Source organism: Cupressus sempervirens, chromosome 1 (assembly GCF_028749045.1).
Source record: "Cupressus sempervirens isolate cs-2001-9-10 chromosome 1, ASM2874904v1, whole genome shotgun sequence".
NCBI classification, from domain to species: Eukaryota; Viridiplantae; Streptophyta; class Pinopsida; order Cupressales; family Cupressaceae; genus Cupressus; species Cupressus sempervirens.
This window is the reverse complement of record NC_143118.1, coordinates 496,118,643-496,137,523: the sequence shown is the minus strand read 5'-3', so window position 1 is coordinate 496,137,523 and position 18,881 is coordinate 496,118,643.

The following is an 18,881-nucleotide window of genomic DNA, read 5'->3' as shown; positions in this document are numbered from 1 at the left end:
TATCCTTTTTGTGGGACCACTTTCTCGCTAATCCCTATGACATTGTCACTAGACATGTGCCCACAAGAAAGCATTTTTGAAATTTTGGGAATGCTAAAATTAGAAAATAATAAATTAAAAAGAAAAAGCTTAAAGCTTACCAAATAGTCTAGTGTCTATTGTGTGTGCATGTGTCATACTGCATCTACCCAATGCTCTAGTCATCCCTATGCAACCATTGCATTGTCTCACCTAGAGCTCACAAACAACAACATTTTGCTATGAAATTAAGAGCAATTACTCCTTCTTAACCCTCCTAGAACCTCTTATTGGTCCCCTATGGTGACCCCTTTCACCCCAAACCTATTATTTTGGTAATTTTATTACACTTTTAACCCTTCTTTAGTCTGTCCATGTTCTCCTACTCAACTCGGTTTGTTGTACCTTTTCAAGAAGTCACCGAGCCTCATCTTCTCTCCCTACTACCTTCTTGAGGGTGCATCAAACAATCTAGTCTCTTCTCTTTATATTCATGATTGGGGAAATTCTATTTCTTTAAAAATCTTCTTTGTGTTGTTTAGTTCAAACTTATTTGAAATAATATTGTCTCAACACTATGTCAAAGAAAGGAAAAATGTAGACATCTAAATATGATAACATCATTAACACAATCTTATTTAGTCATCTTACATTATTGATTAAGTATTTAATATTTAATTAATTAATTGTCATCCCCTAGTTAATTAATTAATTTAATTAACTATATTCTAATTGATAAAATCAAATGACAAACCCAACGTCTAATTATCAGTTAAATCCCTATTCTTCTATTAAATTAAATAATGTACTATGCCTATTTAATTTAATTTCAAATTCCCCTTTTATTAAACAAATCATTTAATAAATCAATCACCAACCCCTAACTATTCCTAAACCCTATCATTAGCTAAATCCAACCCATTCACCCATGCTAACCTTACTTAACCGACTAATTAATCCACCTCATTAATGCTATCTCACTTGAATCCCTTTATCATGCCACTTGCATCCTAACCCCCTCCTAAGATAAGCCTAATTCCTTACCTAAATATGTGCACAACTTTAACCAAGGTTTAAGACTTCCTAACCCAAAGCAAGTCAAACTCCCATACTTAAGGCTCTTCCATGTGTTAAAGACTCTTTAAAGCCTCTTACATCCCTCTTCCAACTCCTCCCTCATTAGTCCCTTTGACCACCCATTTTGACCCTCCTCTCTCATCCAATCCCCTTGTGACACTTGTGACAAAGCTATGGATTTGAGAAAGCATAATCCATGTGCTTCACCTTCCTTCAATCCTAGTCTTCCATCACTCTTTATCCATCCTTGCATCTTGGCCATCCATCTCACTACCCCTTCGCCTATAAATTGGACCCTTCCCCTCTCACAAATCATCCACTTTTTCATGCAAACTTATAATGCTATTTTGAGAGCTCATAAATAATCAAAATACCATCTATAATGAAAAAATCCACCAATGCTCCCATTGTTAAATGCTTCGATCACCACCATACTCAACCATAAACTCGTTGATCAAAGCTTGAGCATGTCTGAGCACACATCCATTATTGTTTGGACACATCTAAGTATCAAGATTGCAGTTGGGGAGCTCACTCTACTTTTTGTACTTTCTCATTATATGTCTCCTTCATCCTTTCATACATTTTTTTTATTTCTTTAGTTTGTGAATGTTAGATTTATGTTAATGTTCTTTGCATACTAAAATCTTATAGTATACAAAAAATACTTCAAACCTATTATATATCTTCAACTGTTCTCACCAAGTATTTTCCACCATTGTGAGTTTGTCATTCTCTATTTGTTTTCTTAGACCATTCTTTTTTAAAAAAATAAATTAATTTTAAATACAAGATTCAAAAACAATATTTCTATAATTTGAATTGGGAAACCTAAATTCAAATATGAGATTTAGTTATTCTCTTCAATGTTAGTGTTTAGGTCAAAACCCTACCTTGTAATCTTTGACCATTTATAAATTTCACTTATTTATCCTCTATTTCACAATCCAATCCAAGTTCTATAGAAACCCTCAATTTTTTTTGTGGAATAAATCGAAGAAAATATTCTCATTATTGACCAACATATTTTCTTTCACATTATTCTCCCTAATATATTATTAATTATAAGATAATAAAAATGGTTATTCAGATTGAATTATGTCATATTTAATAATATAGTCTTTTATCAAATAAGATCTAGTTCATTATTTGTTAGCAAAGTTTTAACTTGACCACATAATTGTTTAATATTTATTAAGTGAGTTTTAATGGGAGGGTCTAAACATTTAGTGGGTTTAAAAAATTCCCACCAAATATCTTACATGCAGTCTAAGTCTATTTTAGTGAACCTACCTTTGATGAGAAGTGGCTATCACAGATTAAGAATGTTGTGTAAGTATATTCTTCTCTACATTGTTGCCATTAATGATTTTGTTCATTATTCACTTCTCATTCAAATGGTTCACTCATTAGAGAAGATGCCTGATCCTTGTCATACTACTTGAACAAATGTGTTTATTGCCAATAGAATTCTCCTCCTCCTTAGGGTTGGTCACATATTCAAGCATTATAGTGAGAGTATGCTTATCTTCACATATCCTTGTATAAATTTTCATCATTTACAATAGAAATAATTTGGAACTATCCATGGTTAATCATCTCCTATTAATTTTAAATAATAAATCTAAAAAATCTATGTATATGATGCTTCAATAAACATATGAATATTTTAAGAACACTTAAATGCAACATTATTAACTTAAAGATCATTAAAAAACAACAAATAATCGCAGCTCAAGATTACAACTTTTATCAAGTAACTTTAGAGAATAACTTTGATGTAATCCTCATTGCACTCTTAATGATTGATTCTATTCAGCCATGGTTGGTAAATATATAAAATTTCAAATCTATTAAACATATATGAATTTTTAAGCCTTGACCAATCATGTGGCAGTTGTAGACTGCCAAAAAGGAAATATGGTCTTCCACTTTCATAATTCTCAACCCTTCCCTCTCATACAGATTATACTAGGCTCAACTTGGAAAGAAGAGAAATGTCATCCTATGACCACGCAATATAAATTCCTTTAAATATGTCATTTCCACAATATCATGTGAAAACCATTTGTAGAAAAAAAAGAAAAATCCACAAGAAAAATTTCATTTTTGTTTCCCTCCATGAATTCTCCCTCTTTCTGCTAAAAATAAAATCCACAAGAAATTCTACTAGAGAAGAACCATAGAGCATTCAATCCTGAAAAAGAGTTAAAATCCTTTCCTAAATTATGGAGCTCCTCTCTTACATTATTCTCCAAAGAGCCATATAACGATTCCCACCTGTTGTTAGCAAGGGCTTATTTTTGTTATCAAGGTTTTAGATATAATGAGAGATATGTTTTACATCGATAACATATATTCTTTTGTTGAATTCAAGCATAAATATAAGAAGAGTGTTGGCTCCTGCTTTGACATTATTTCAAATACCTTTTGAAGTGGTAGGGGAAACCTAGGAATCAACTACATACCATAATAGATATCCCCAAAAAAATAAGTAGGAATAAATAACAAGAATTAGCAGTATTCCCCCCTTTGAACTCTACAAAATTTAGCCAAGTGTACCCTAGAATTTATAAGATCTTTTCTTGACAATAATGATTATTCTAAACTCCACATTAAGAAAATATTTTCCTTCAATTCTTCCAATCTAGAGATTGGATAAGGGATGTAAATAGACTAACTTTCACACCCTAGACACCTCCAAATCAAGCATAGGCTAACTTTTTTCGATTTGTAACAAAATATAGGAAAATTGATATTTCATTTTTACATTTGACTTCTGAGTAAACTATTAAGTCTATTTAAAAAAGGTACTCTGATCAGTGCTTTATCGATCAGGGAGTTTTCCTCATAAATATGACACCCAAACCCTATGATCTACTTATTCACCTTGTAAATAAGATCATCATCCATTAGAATCCTATACTTATCACAATATTTTATTTATATCCTTTGACCTTTCTAGATCATATTAAACCTTTACATAACCCATTAGATTACTAGTAAAACATAACATGAAATATGTTGGCATTAAGTTATGTTTGTCATTAGTGACAACACTTATTCATAATTCTGTATGGTTACTGTGTTCATCACTTAGTCTCCAGTGATTGCCCAACAATTCAGTGGTTACCAGGTTTCATAGTTCACACTGAGCATTCTAGGGGTTATCGAGTGAAAATAGGCAGTGTGAAGTCCAACAGTTATCACCGAGCAATTAGTGGTTACCGAGCTTCATAGTATCTATTGAGTTATCAATTCTTGTGATGTGAAGCTAGTATTAACCGAGTGATGGGATGAGTAGAGTTTGTCGAGTGCAAGCAAGGTAGACATGCTATTCAATTTCTACCAAGTTACACTATATCTACTGAGTCTCTAATGTTCAGCAAGTTTGAAGCTATGTTGAGTGATTACTACGGACCATGCCTCTACTTTTTTTGAATGCATGATGATGCCGAGTAATGTAGTGGATGCTGAGTATCATAAGGTCACCAAGTGAGCTTTCAGAACCCAAGTTTCTACATCTGGGCCGACTTAGTAATATTGTCGTTAACTTGTGTTTTGGCCAACCTTGCAACTATGAGAATTGCGATGGTATATATGTAATGTATTGTATCATACCTAAGCATAACGAAGAAGTGATGTTTTTGAGAAGAGTGAAAGTAAATGTGATGATCAGCATGTGAATGTGAATTATTAGTAGAGAAAAACATTCAACAAGGTCAAATTAGGAGGAGTCAAGTTTTATCTATCACAAAGAGGTGATCAACATTTCAAGTATCTAATCAGCAATTAAGTTGTAAGTCAGATCTACTATTTCATCCTAATAGGTGAATTAGATTCAAATCCTTTAAGAGGGTAGACTTAATGGTCTTTTCTTTAAATCTCTTAATAGAGTGCATATTTCATTGTATGTTTGTAAAACCTCTAACAAGGTGGACCTAGCAGTCCTAATTGCTCCTAATAGGGTAGATCATTAGAAGTGATCATTGTAAGCCTTAATAGGCTGACTTTATACTATAGTATTGAAGTTTTGTGGGTATCATTCCCACCCTAGTTTTACTTTCTATTTGGAAGGTTTCTGGGTCACCAAATATTGTGTTCATGTGCCATAAATGTTTATATTTTAGTTTCTCATGCATGTAGTAGATTCGATCAATTAATGATGAATGGATTATGTTGTTAAGTGCTAAATTTGCTAAAAGTTTTGAGGTTACTTATTCACCCCTCCCCTCTCAGTAACCTAGCTAGTCTTGATTATTTCCAACAATTGGCATTAGAGCTTTGTGGTTCTCAAGATAAAATTTGGTAGCTTGATCAAAGATCAAGGACAATAGAGATATTCAAACTTAACAAAGCTAGTGATAATGAGAAGCTAGATTTGGAGATGACCATAGCTCAACTCAAGGAAGCAAAAGAGCATCTTTCCCATTTCCTAAAAAGAACGAAGGAACTTTCAAAATAGATGAATGACCACTAGTATGTTGAAGAAAATATTGAAGACTTTTTCCCTTTAAGAAGTTTAGATGAATCAAATGAGGCAATCAAAGAACTTCTAGAAAAGAATGGTTCGCTGTAAAAAAAGGTAAGAAAATTGAAAAGAGAACAAGAAATCTAGTCAATAAGATTGTGTGAAATTCTGGAACAGAGAAATAAGGCAAGTGAAGATTTGGAGGCAAGGAACAATGAAACTCAAAATCAATCCCTTTAGCAAGAAAGTCTTATCAATCAGCTCTCCAATACAAATGAGGAAATCATGAGTCTGAGATCTGAAAATGAAAGGTTAAGGAATGATTTAAGCACTGAAAGACAAATCAATGAAAGATTGAAAGTTGATCTAAATTCTGAGAAGCAAATCAATGAAAGAATAATGAATTCCCAAATAGACATGGATCAATTAAATCAACAAAATGAGAAAAATCTCTATAGGCCAAAGGGTAAAGCAAGACTTGGATACAAAGAAGAAGGTGAATCCTCCAAATAAGGTGCTGAAAGGAATCAAAGACCCACTTGCAATCACTGTGGTAAGATAGGTCATACATCAAAAAAATGTTGGAGCAATGGAAAGGAAAAATTCAATGGAAAATGCTACAATTTTAGTCAACATGGTCATAAAGCTAATGAATGCAAGGAGAAACCAAAGTTCGAAGGCAAATGTCATAAATGCAAGAAACAAGGTCACAAGGTATCTAAATGTAGATCTAGACCATTCAATCTAGCTAAACAATTTGTAAAGGCAATATTTGGTTGGGACCACAATACTTGATGTAGATGTCATTACTATGGAGAAAATGGACACATTGGCATAAACTATGCAAGGCATCACTTGAAAAGAAAAGATACTACAATAAAATGTTACACATGTACTGAACTTGGTCATATAGCTAAGAATTGCATGAATATAGGTAGAGTTGAAGATGAAAAGAAAGCAAAAGCTAATAATATCAGGAAGTAAGTGAGACAATAATGGATTCCTAAATCTACCAAGCAAGCTAGTTCAAGTGATGATGGTCATGTCACTCAAAAAGTGGGTGGTTCTACCATTTCTAATTAAGTTCTTAAGGAACAACTCGAACTGTATCCTCAATTTCACATCTTAAATAGTTCTAATTGAATGAATGGAAGGAAAGATCCAAATCAATATTTTAGATACAGAGGGACCATAGAAGTTTAACATCAATATTCATTGAGTGAGGTTAGGTCATTCTGAGTGAGGTCAAGAGTAACAAAGTTTTGTTTGGTGGTCGAGTTACAAGGTTCTACCAAGTTATCTAAACAGATAGTGGATGATATCTTGTCAAGCACTATGTAATTATGGTTCTCATCATACTGACCATTAATTAAATTTTTTCATTAAAAGGGTATAATTTTTATTTTATTTTCATCAAAAATTTAGTATATCCAGAGCAAAGCGATTTACAGAGCATCTAAGCACTCTTGAGCATAATTTGTAGCAAAGTTTTCAAAGAAGTTTTTCTCATCTTACTGAGTGATCATGTCATCTACTAGTAGTAGTAGCAAGGCGAAGAAAGGATTAGAGATGTTGGTGTGAGGTGTCGAATGGAAGGCTCCAAATTTCAAACTGGTGCTAGCAATTACAAAATCACTTGACCCCAATGGAGCCTAGTCACAAATTCCACAAAAGGTACTCCTTATAAATGATATTCATACTCATTTCAAATGAGATATGCAAGAAATTAGAACCCTAGAAATGGATAGTGCTCTAGGAGAACTATGTGTGGATGGAACCCTTAAGCCTGAGCATAAACATCTAAAGGAGAAAGGCTTGACCCACATTCTGCACCTACCAAGAAACTTCCAAATCAAATGGATTAGGTATACTTTGAGTAATGTGCATAATAGTCAGTTGTGGTTAGAGCAACTAGTCTTGATAGAGAAGAAGATGATTCATATAATCATGAGTCTCCCTATGCTTAATAAGGTTAAAGTTACCAGAAGCCTAGGTCAGGATGAGCTTACAAAAGAAAAACCTAGCCAAGTGGGATGGCAAAGGACTAAAAATCAGCAATGTATGTAATGTGGAACTTAGGTTTGGTATTCACATTATTGCACATAATATATACAACTCTAGTTCAATGAATAGAGTGTCATGTGAGGTTGTGGACGTAGCATACAAGGTTGTCAAGAAGAGTTTGGAATTTGATTTAGTAGATTTAATGTTGAAATAATTGAATAAGAACATGGAAAGTATAAGAACATCAAAGAATAACCCATGTAAATTTTGTTCTTTGTTAACTTGTTTATTATTTTATGTTCAAAAGTTTTTCCCCTCCAAAGGAATAGTGGTATGGAGAAAGGCTACTTCAATTTTGTACTAAATTAATGAGTTTTTTGTAGAAATGGGTGAGAATTTTGACAGTATAATGGACAACTATTTTAAAGCATTTAAGGAGAAGATGAACAACAGGTTCTGAATTCCACTAAAATTAGTTGAAGATTACAAGGATGATGTTTGTTTCATGGTTGACTATGACAGAGTATACATTCAGGCAGTAAGGCCTAGAATAGTATGGGTGAAACCTCTTCCCTATGAGGTTAATATTGATGAAACAAAGGAGATAATTGAAGCCCTCGTAAATGAGTTAGTAGATCCAAAGGTATTGATATTTGGAACTTATGATGAAGTAAAGGCCAGAATAGAGCTTGAGCTCCCTTAGGCAATATATAAAGGAAAGAGGAGGATATCTAAATTAAAAACTACGAGTACCCCTCTTATGCTTACCAAGGGAAAAGGAGAAGATGAAGAAGAATATGAAGATGAAGAGTAGGAATCAAAAAAAGAGGAAGAGCCTATAAGAAAGAAAGGCAAGGTGATTATCACCAAGCCACCCAAGGCCTCTATAGTTGTGTTTACAAGAAGATCCAAGAAGAAAGGAAGCAGTGAGATTGTGTTTAGTAAGCCCCCACTCACCTTCCAAGAAATATTGAAACAATTAGAAGAAGGTGTAGGTATTACAAATTTTAAAGCTTTAAAGTATGAAACTATAATTAAAGTAGAAAAGATGCAAATTGAGAATCTAGTGCTGACAAAGATGGGAAAATTAAAATATTCCCCAGATCAAATTACCCCTCAAATTTCAAATGAGTTATTAGACAGGTTGAAGCCTAGATGGGAAACAACTATGCAGACAACAAAGGATATATATGAGAAATCTTTGAGATAGTTGTTACTAAGTCTTACAAATGTTGAGGTTAAGGAAGCAATGAAGAAAGGTGAAGATAAAATGATGGTGAGATTTCATACTTGCTTGATTTTGGTGAAAGATATTGAGCATTTAGTTAAGGATGCTACATCCATGTGGAAAAATGTTTATCATATGCACAATCCAAGTGAGGATTTAGTGGAAATAAATGATGATGATAGTGATAAGGATGAAGACAATGAAGAAGATAATACACCTTGTGTCACTATAGATGCTGAGGATTATTAGACATTTTTGAAGGATGGTGAAGATGAGAAAGAGGAAGAAGCTAAAGAGGAAAATAGGGAAGAAGAAGATGAAGAAGAGAAAGAGGAAGAAGATAAAGAGGAAAAAGAGGGAAGAAGAAGATGAGGAAAGTGATCTAGTTAGGATAGCTACAGAAGTTATAGCCTCCCGTCCTTATTCTCCACCAAAAACTATAGCCACATCATCTGGAATGGAGACAACTTCAACAAGTGTGATTGCAACCACAATAGTTACATCATCTACTCAATCACTCTTTGCTCCATCTTAGCTCTAGGTATCACTAATGGAAGTGTCTACCACTTCTTCCACTGTGCTGTAGCCCTCCTCTTCTTCAGCTCTTGTGTTAGGGACATCAGCATTAAGTACAACATCAAGTTCTACAATTTTGTCTACTTCAATTTTGTGTGCTCTTGTAAGTGATTCATTTTTAAATACTTCTATTAGTGCTCCTATTATATGTACTCCTATAATTACTTCAATTTTAGATAGTACATCAATTTTGGATTCTTTTAGCACTCCGGTCAATATTCCTTCAGTAGGCCCAATACAAGTTTTTACTGCAAGCCCTACAATTTCTACCACTATTTCTATTTCAAAGTCCAAAGCATAAATTTCAGAAGTTGAACCAAGGACACCACTTAAACTTCTACTTAGTGGAAAAGAAATTGATGATGATATAGACTTGGACAAGGAAATTGAAATTCCTAAGTTGGATTTTGATAATGCTACTATTGATCAAATGAGATTGGTCAACCAACTTCTTAAATAGAAGGCCAGACATAAGCAGTTAAGATAAGAAAAGGACATGTTGAGTAGTTATTTTTCATGAGGCCAATGATAGGAATCCATTGTGCAATTCATCTCTTAAAAAGCTAATCTTTTGGGGATCAACTTCAAGGTTTAGTATTTGTCTTGCGATGTACTAAAATCCACTCAGTTGAAGATAAATGTGATTGTTCACGAGGAGGCCTTTGCTAGTTCTGTTTTAAACTTGGAATGAAGTAAATCTATTTTTTGTCTCAAAATAAAACACAAAAGAACAATATTTTGTATTTTTTAATTTTTTAATGAATGCAGTTCTAACAATGCAACTAAAATGAGTTCCTATTCTAACAAGGGGTTAGCAAAGCAAATAAAAAAATTGAAAGAAAATAACATGAAATTGAAATAACTTGAAATTGAAATCCTAAATGGACATAAGCTACATAAAACAACACACTACGAGTTAAAATTTCAAAGAAATTAGTAGGAAACCAATGAAAATAGGAGGAGCGCTTCCTAGAATCCACTGATGCAATCGTCAGTGAGAAACTTTAATAATTGTATGATGCTTCACCTTTCATCAAATTGCAAGGCCACAAAAAGTGCACTCATGTGAGACAAAAGGCTATGTAGACACAATTTGATGACCTCTTCTCAAGCTCGTTACATCAATAGAAAAACTAGAACTAAAAGATTGCACAACAAGAAATAATGCAATAAACCTTTGGCTCGATCATAATTCCATGAACAAAATTCACAAAACAATAACACATTCAGGCAAGAATCACTACACTCCAAATGTGAGCACCAAAAGGAAAATTTTATTGCATATTAATGGCAGCCCTTGTTACATTTTTCAATGGGGTACTTATAAGAAATCGTGTCCTCAATTTCTATTGAGAGTGAGAGATATTCTTGAAGCAATAAAATGCTTTCAACTAATAAAACAAACTAAATATATATGTACTTACAATTAATCTGGTGCTTAGAGGGACTCCATCCATATTTTATTCATTAATTGGATGCGTGAGCCCTTTACATGTCAAAAATAGAGAAAGCATGAGAGAGAAAGTAGGAGGAAGCCATAAGTCAAAGTGGAAGTGCATGGAGGCACCAAAAATAGAAGTTTGTCCTTCACTAGGTGTGTATTGAAGTTGAACTACCATTAGAATAAGTTTTGATGCATGGAAGGTGCTATTTTTAGAACAAGTAGTTAACTATCAGCACACCTTTGAATTATGGAGCTGTGGAGCTATGGACCTGTAGAGTTGTGGACCTAGGAAGCTATGGATCTGCAGAGCTATGGACCTTGATAGGGTAAAAGTCTCAAAATTTTGCTAAGTGTTAGAATTGAAATTCTGGCATTTGGGTTTTGTTCTTCTTCATTCCAAAGCTATGTTTGGATGTTTGCCCTTGAATTTTTCTATCATGTCACTAATCATAGACACATCCAAAATATCTAAAGCCTCATATTTATCCTTGACCTTCTGTCTGTAGTTGTCCACCTCAATTCGAGTCTCTATAAAATCTTAGAGCTTGGTGTCCAACTCTGACAATGCTTCTTCTATCCTAAAGGCCTGTCAGATGTCCTCATCATCAACAACCTCCACAAAAATCTTCCTTAAATTCTTCACTACTATCTCTATAGGTAACAACCTTTCTCTTTCTTCATCTTCAAAAATATCCAAGCATGCACCATTGTAGTGTGCATTTTGGCTATGATCATACTGATTGATATTAGCATATTGTACGTTATTGTTGTTGTTAGTAAGAATTCTTCCATTATTGGGATGAGTGTTCCATTGTCAGTTTTGCCTTTGGAAGCCATTATTTCAATTAGGAGGATTGAAATTATTTCCTCCATTGTTGTTTCCTACATTGTTATTGTTATTGTTCCCGCTAAAGTTCCTGTTGTAATTCTGATCAAAATTATAGTTGTAAGGGCCAACATTGTTTCTTTGGAAGTTTTTATTTTGTTCTTGTGACAATCTAAGATGTGTCAATTTTTTGTTCATCTATGACATAGTCTTCTTCATTTGACCAACTTCAAATATGAGGTTATTGTCTGTTTCCATGGGAACTATGGCCTTCTATTCAAAGAAAGCTATTTTTGGAGGATGATACCTTGGATGTGTTATTGCCTAAGTTTGTGGAGTGGGTGCCTACTGTAATGGAACTAGATTCATAGGTATGAACTGGCTAGGCATCGTGGGTGCTCCCATAGGGTATGTTGGTATTGTAGGGACTGCTTGTGCTAGAAGCATCATTCCTCCTCCATTAGGATTAGCTTGCTTCATGAACATGATCACTTCTGCAAAGACTTTATCCAATGTGTCAATATTTTCTATAGGAAGTCTTCTTAGAAAGATCAGAGTAAGAGTGTCCATAGCACTCAAATAAATCTGAATAGTGGCTTCAATCGGTATGGTGTATGTCATTTCCAACTTGTGATAGGCCATATGAAAGTGATGGTTGAAGTGGGAGACTGTCTCAGATAGGTCCCTTTTGATTGATACGAATTGTTGATGTATCATAGCTAGATTGATGAATGTTTTGAATTGTTCCAAGAACAATTTTTTGGATGTATCCCAATCTCCAATGCATCTAGGTGGCAAATTGACATACCAATTGAAGGCAATTTCTCCCAAAGAGAAGGGAAATAAATGAAGAACCACATCCTCATTAGCAACTTGCTTGCAATTGCAAATTTCCATGAATGCCTTGACATGATCTTTAGCAATTCAAGTCTCACCATAGATGAATCTACGACAAAACTTCTCAAGATTCTTAGGTAGGTCATGGAGTGCACCTCTCAAGTTTATTGGTGAATCCATGGTGTTTGTGAAATGGGCCATTAGAGGGTTTGGAAAACCTAACAGTGGTTGTTGATGAGTAGCTATCAAAATATGTGGTGGTTCACTAGGTGGTTGGAGTGGAGGTGGAGTTGAAGAAGATGACAAAAGTTCGAATGGAAGTGGTTGAACTCGGGATGTTCCCTTGTCACTATGTGGTTTGTAAAAGTGGGTAAGCTTGAGAAATTTGTGTGCACTTGGCATAGACTTGAATGCTCACTAAAATGGGGATTTTGAATCAATATCCTCCAACTTGCATTAACTCTTGGAAAAAAACACACCTCTATAGAAGTACACTTTCTCACTATTCTAAATTTTGCACACCACAAAGTTTTGCACACCTATGCACCTATGAAGTTTTGGGCTTGTGGACCTACGTACCTGCAGACTTGAGGAGCTGTGGACCTAAATTTGTCAAAAAACTTCAAGAAATTTTCTGAACTTTCATGAAGCACAGATTATTATAGAAGTGCAAAATTTTGAAACTTTAACAAATTTTCTTCCTTTCCAGGATTCAAAAGGGGGCCCTCCTTCTAGTGCCACTTCTTTTAGGTAGTCATTTTGCATGAGGTCAATGGTAGGAATCCATTTTGCAATTCCTCTCTTGGAAAGCTAATTATTTGGGGATTAACTCCAAGGTTTAGTATTTGTCTTGCAAAATACCAAAATTCGCTCAGTTGAAGATAAATGTGATTGTTCATGAGGAGGCCTTTGCTAGTTTTGTTTTAAACTTAGAATGAAGTAGATTTATTTTCTATCTCAAAATAACACGCAAAAGAACAATATTTTGTATTTTCTAAATTTTTAATGAATGCAATTCTAACAATGCAACTAAAATGAGTTCCTATTCTAATAAGGGGTTAGCAAAGAAACTAATGAAATTGAAAGAAAATAACATGAAATTGAAATAACTTCAAATTTAAATCCTAAATAGACATAAGCTACATAAAACAACACATTTTGAGTTAAACTTTCAAAGAGGCCTCTAGGAAACTAATGAAAACAAGAGCAATGCTTCCTAGAATCCATTGATGCAATCATCGGTGAGAAACTTTAATAATCGTATGATGTTTCACCTTTCATCAAATTAAAAGTCCATAGAAAGTGCACTCATGTGAGACAAAAGGCTATGTAGAAATAATTTGATGATCTCTTCTCAAGCTCATTACATTAGCAGAATTCATAAATCTATAGACTAAAAGATCGCACAACCAAAAACAATGCAATAAATTTTTGGCTCAATCATAATTCCATGAACAAAATTCACAAAAAAAATGACACATTCAGTCAAGAATCACTACACTCCAAATGTGAGCACCAAAAGCATAATTTTATTGCATAATAACAATGGCCCTTGTTACATTTTACAATGGGGTATTTATAAGAAAACATCTCCTCAATTTGTGTTGAGAGTGAGATATATTCTTCATGCAATAAAATGCTTTTAACTAATAAAAAAACTAAATATATATAGACTAACAATTAATCTAGTTCTTAGAGGGACTCCATCCATATTTAATCATTAATTGGATGCATGAGCCATTTACATGTCAAAAATATAGAAAGCATGAGAGAGAAAGTAGGAGGAAGCCATCAGTCAAAGTGGAAGTGCATGGAGGTGCCAAAAATAGAAGTTGGTCCTTCACTAGGTGTGTGTCAAAGTTAAACTACCATCAAAATGTGTTCTTGATGCATGGAAGGTGCTATTTTTGGAACAAGCAATTAACTGTCAGTGCACCTCTAAATTGCAGAGCTGTGAACCTCGATAGGGTCAAAATCTAAAAATTTTGCTAAGTGTCAAAATTGAAATTCTGGCATTTGGGTTTTGTTCTTCTTCATCCCAAAGATATGTTTGGATGTTTGCCCTTGAATTTTTCTATCATCTCAATAATATTAGCCACATCTAGAAGATCTAATGCCTTATGTTTATCCTTGACCTTCTATTTGTAGTTTTCCACCTCAATTTGAGTCTCTGCAAAATCTCTGAGCTTGGTGTCCAACTCTAACAATGCTTCTTCTATCCTAAAGGCCTATCAGATGTCCTCATCATTAGAAACCTCCACAAAAATCTTTCTAAAATTCTTCACTACTATCTCTATAGGTAACAACCTTTCTCTTTCTTCATCTTCAAAAATATCCATGCATGCATCACTGTAGTGTTTTTTTGCTTCCAAAATTTACTCTCGGGCTTGGTCCTTGAGCCAATGGATCTCCTCGTGTAATGTTTCCATTACTTTATTGCTATCTGCTATTTTATCTATCCAATCATCAATCATGTCTAATTCTTCTCTGATATATAATCAATCAAAGCCTAATATCTTTGCCCTTTTCTGGCTTGTAGAGTCTGCAAATCCTTGCTCCATGCCCGTGCCTCATCCATGATACTGAAGTCCTACTTCAAAATTACTACAATCTTGTTTACGTTCTCCTGCGTAGCATGTAGTAACTTTAGATTCCTTATGATAATGGTGACAACTCTCTCCTCAAAACTTTCTTGTCATTCTTGACAAGCTTTAAAAAATGGGTCTAATTGTACACCTCCCCCTTCTCTAAGTATAGTATTCAAAGTATGCTCAGGATGTTTAGGATCAAGAGGACAAATTACTTCAGCTAGATATCCCTTTAGGATCTTGACTTACCTTCAAAGTGTTCAAAGTTCAATCTCATCTTGCTCCATGTGCCTAAGGACTTCTTTGACTCCCATGGTCATCATTTGCTAGGCTAAATCCAGTGTAGGCCTTCCCAACATAACATCCTTCATCTCATAATCTTTGAAGCTAACACCTTCTGCATTTGTATGTTTAGGAGGGAGAGCCACTTGTGCAAATAAATTCTGGTTCTGAATGGTGGTGACAAATGCTAATGGTATCAACTCATGTGGTGGAGACTCTGGTTTACTCAAAATCTCTGCAATATCACAAATGTCATCCTCTGAGGCATAGAACTGAGGGTTAGCACTTCTCATTATCTCCTTTCAAAACCATCTTGGGATATATTTTCCTACGGATCTGGCTCTTGATGATGAAGGGGTGTGTTCAACTACCTCCTTCCCTTTATCACTCTTGGTTGGAGTCATCTCCTATTGTGAGGAATCCTCTTCTATAGCTTCAATATCCATAGATCTTGTAGCCTACTCCTCAACATCTTAGGAAGGTTGTTGTGCATATTCTACCATTTGTCCTTCCTTTGACACTTCATCAGTAGTCCTTTTTTTTGGTTTCTCTTCTGATGATAGTTCCTTTTGAACCTACTACTCTTCTGAACTAAGATGTGGAGGAGTTACTAAACCCTTATCTACCATCATAATCTATGGTGGAGATGGAGGAGTGAGATCAGACCTTGTGTATTTGGCGGCATCTGCATCCAGTCTTCCTATTGAGGTTCACCTATAGGGGTGTCTCTAATCTTATCCCCGATCAACTCTATATGTATGGGCATGAAATCAAAATTTGACATTGAGAAAACACCACCACTCTCTTCACTCTACTCATCTACCCACTACTGTACTTCATCTTCTGAATAAGAGAGCTCTAATGGTTCTTCTTGAGTGGATGGTAGGGTACTTGTGGCACTCTTTCTTCTTTATAATTGTGTGCCTCTAGCTGGCTAAATTCTTCCTTGTAGGGCCACTTGTTCTTCCTCTTCCTCCTCTGATTCTATTTCTTCTTCTTCTTCATCTTCCTTTAGAATGCTTTCAAGAATAGAAGGATTAGGCACTAATCTTCTACTAATCCTTTGTCTTTTCTTCATCCTAATCTTAATCCTCTTCTTCTATTTCTTGGAGGTAGATGGAGAAGCAGGTTCATCTTGTGGAGGACGAATAGAGACTTGTGGAATCTCTCCCTCTTTTGGTTGGCTAGACACAATGTGAGGTAGCTATGGTTCATCCTAGACTAGGGTAGCTCTAGTATCTTGAGACCCTTGTGGACTATGTTCCTGTTGCTGGGAAGACACCTATTCTATTTGAATCCTATTAGGAGAGGTCCTATTTCTTTTTTTCTTTCCTTCATTTTAGGAGGGTGCTAATATCTGATTGGGCAATCAAGCTAGTAGACTGTCTCTGGCTTGATAGGGGATTGGAGTGCAAAGATAGGAACTATTACTTTCCTTCCTCTACCTCTTTCTGGGTGAGCATGTGCATGGAAGATTACTGTGTCAAGAATTTGATCAAGTGAAAAAGGTTTCTTGATCCAATCCTTTGTCATTCTAATAACATTCCTTACTCGATGATTAATATCATCACCTTCTTCCCTATCAACCTCGACATTCAAAATAGGTCTTTCACCAAAGTTATATGTGTTGAACAAGGAATCCAGTAATTCCTTAGAATCCTATTGCCTTATCTCCTTTGGGATGTTCAACTAAACAACTTTTTTTGCTAGATACAAAGTCATCCTAAAATAGTCCCTAATGTATACATCATAGTTGTTCGTGGCATTCATCCAATGATCTTCAACAACATCCTGATGATAGAAATCTTTTCCTGCTAGAATCTTCACTTTTCCAAAATTGTCAAAATATATCTGTGGAGAGTTGTATTCTTTAAGAGGATAGTTCTCCCACTCCCACTTGAAGGATGAAATATCCAATTTCCACTTCACCTTATATGGCCCAATGACCAATGGCCATTCCCAGCAGGGTCTCCATTGCCTCTTTATCTTCTCATTGGCCAACTCAATTTGGCTAGAGATCTCCAATAGTACCAACTTATCACTTGGGTATCTTAGAAGCTTCTTAGGATTGATGGATGCTCTAGCTACCCATAAATATGTAAATATCTTTAAGTAGGTGAAGTAGGCTCCGAGAGCCATGATCTGTGCTTTAGCTTTGTCAAATAACCTCTTTCCACAATCACCCTCGATGAATCAAATGATCACAAAGATGAACACATCATTCAAAATTTTGTATTCTTTTCTCTACCTTGAGAGATTCTTCTTCACCAACTAAGGATAAACTATGTATGGTTAGGCATTGGGGTTCTACATACTACCTTTCCTATACTTGCTTGATTTTGGTGAAAGATATTGAGCATGTAGTTAAGGATGCTACATCCATGTGGAAAAATGTTTATCATATGCACAATCCAAGTTATGATTTAGTGGAAATAAATGATGATGATAGTGACAAGGATGAAGACAATGAAGAAGATAATACACCTTGTGTCACTTTAGATGCTGAAGATTATCAAGCATTTTTGAAGGATGGTGAAGATGAAAAAGAGGAAGAAGCTAAAGAGGAAAATAGGGAAGAAGAAGATGAAGAAGAGAAATAGGAATAAGATAAAGAGGAAAATAGGGAAGAAGAAGATGAGGAAAGTGATCTAGTTAGGATTGCTACAAAAGTTATAGCCTTTGATCCTCATTCTCCACCAAAAACTACAACCACATCATCTGGCATGGAGACAACATCAAAAAATGTGATTGCAACCATAATAGATACATCATCTACTCAATCACTCTTTGCTCCATCTTAGCTCTAGGTATCACTAATGGAAGTGTCTACCACTTCTTCCACTGTGCTGTAGCCCTCCTCTTCTTTGGCTCTTGTGTCAGGGACATCAACATTAAGTACAACATCAAGTTCTACAATTTTGTGTGCTCTTGTAAGTGATTCATTTGTAAATACTTCTATTAGTGCTCCTATTCTATATACTCCTATAATTACTTCAATTTTAGGTAGTACATCAATTTTGGATTCTTTTAGAACTCCGATAAATAATCCTTCAGTAGGCTCAATACAAGTTTTCACTGCAAGCCCTATAGTTTCTATCACTATTTCTATTTCAAAGTCCAAAGCAGTAATGTTAGAAGTTGAACCAAGGACACCACTTAAACTTCTGCTTAGTGGAAAAGAAATTGATGATGATATAGACTTGGACAAGGAAATTGAAATTCCTAAGTTGGATTTTGAAAATGTTACTATTGATCAAATGAGATTGGTCAACCAACTTCTTAAATAGAAGGCCAGACATAAGCAGTTAAGATAAGAAAGGGACATGTTGGGTAGTCATTTTGCATGAGGTCAATGACAGGAATCCATTGTGCAATTCCTCTCTTGAAAAGCTAATCTTGGATCAACTTCAAGGTTTAGTATTTGTCTTGCGATGTACTAAAATCCACTCAGTTGAAGATAAATGTGATTGTTCATGAGGAGGCCTTTGCTAGTTCTATTTTAAACTTGGAATGAAGTAAATCTATTTTTT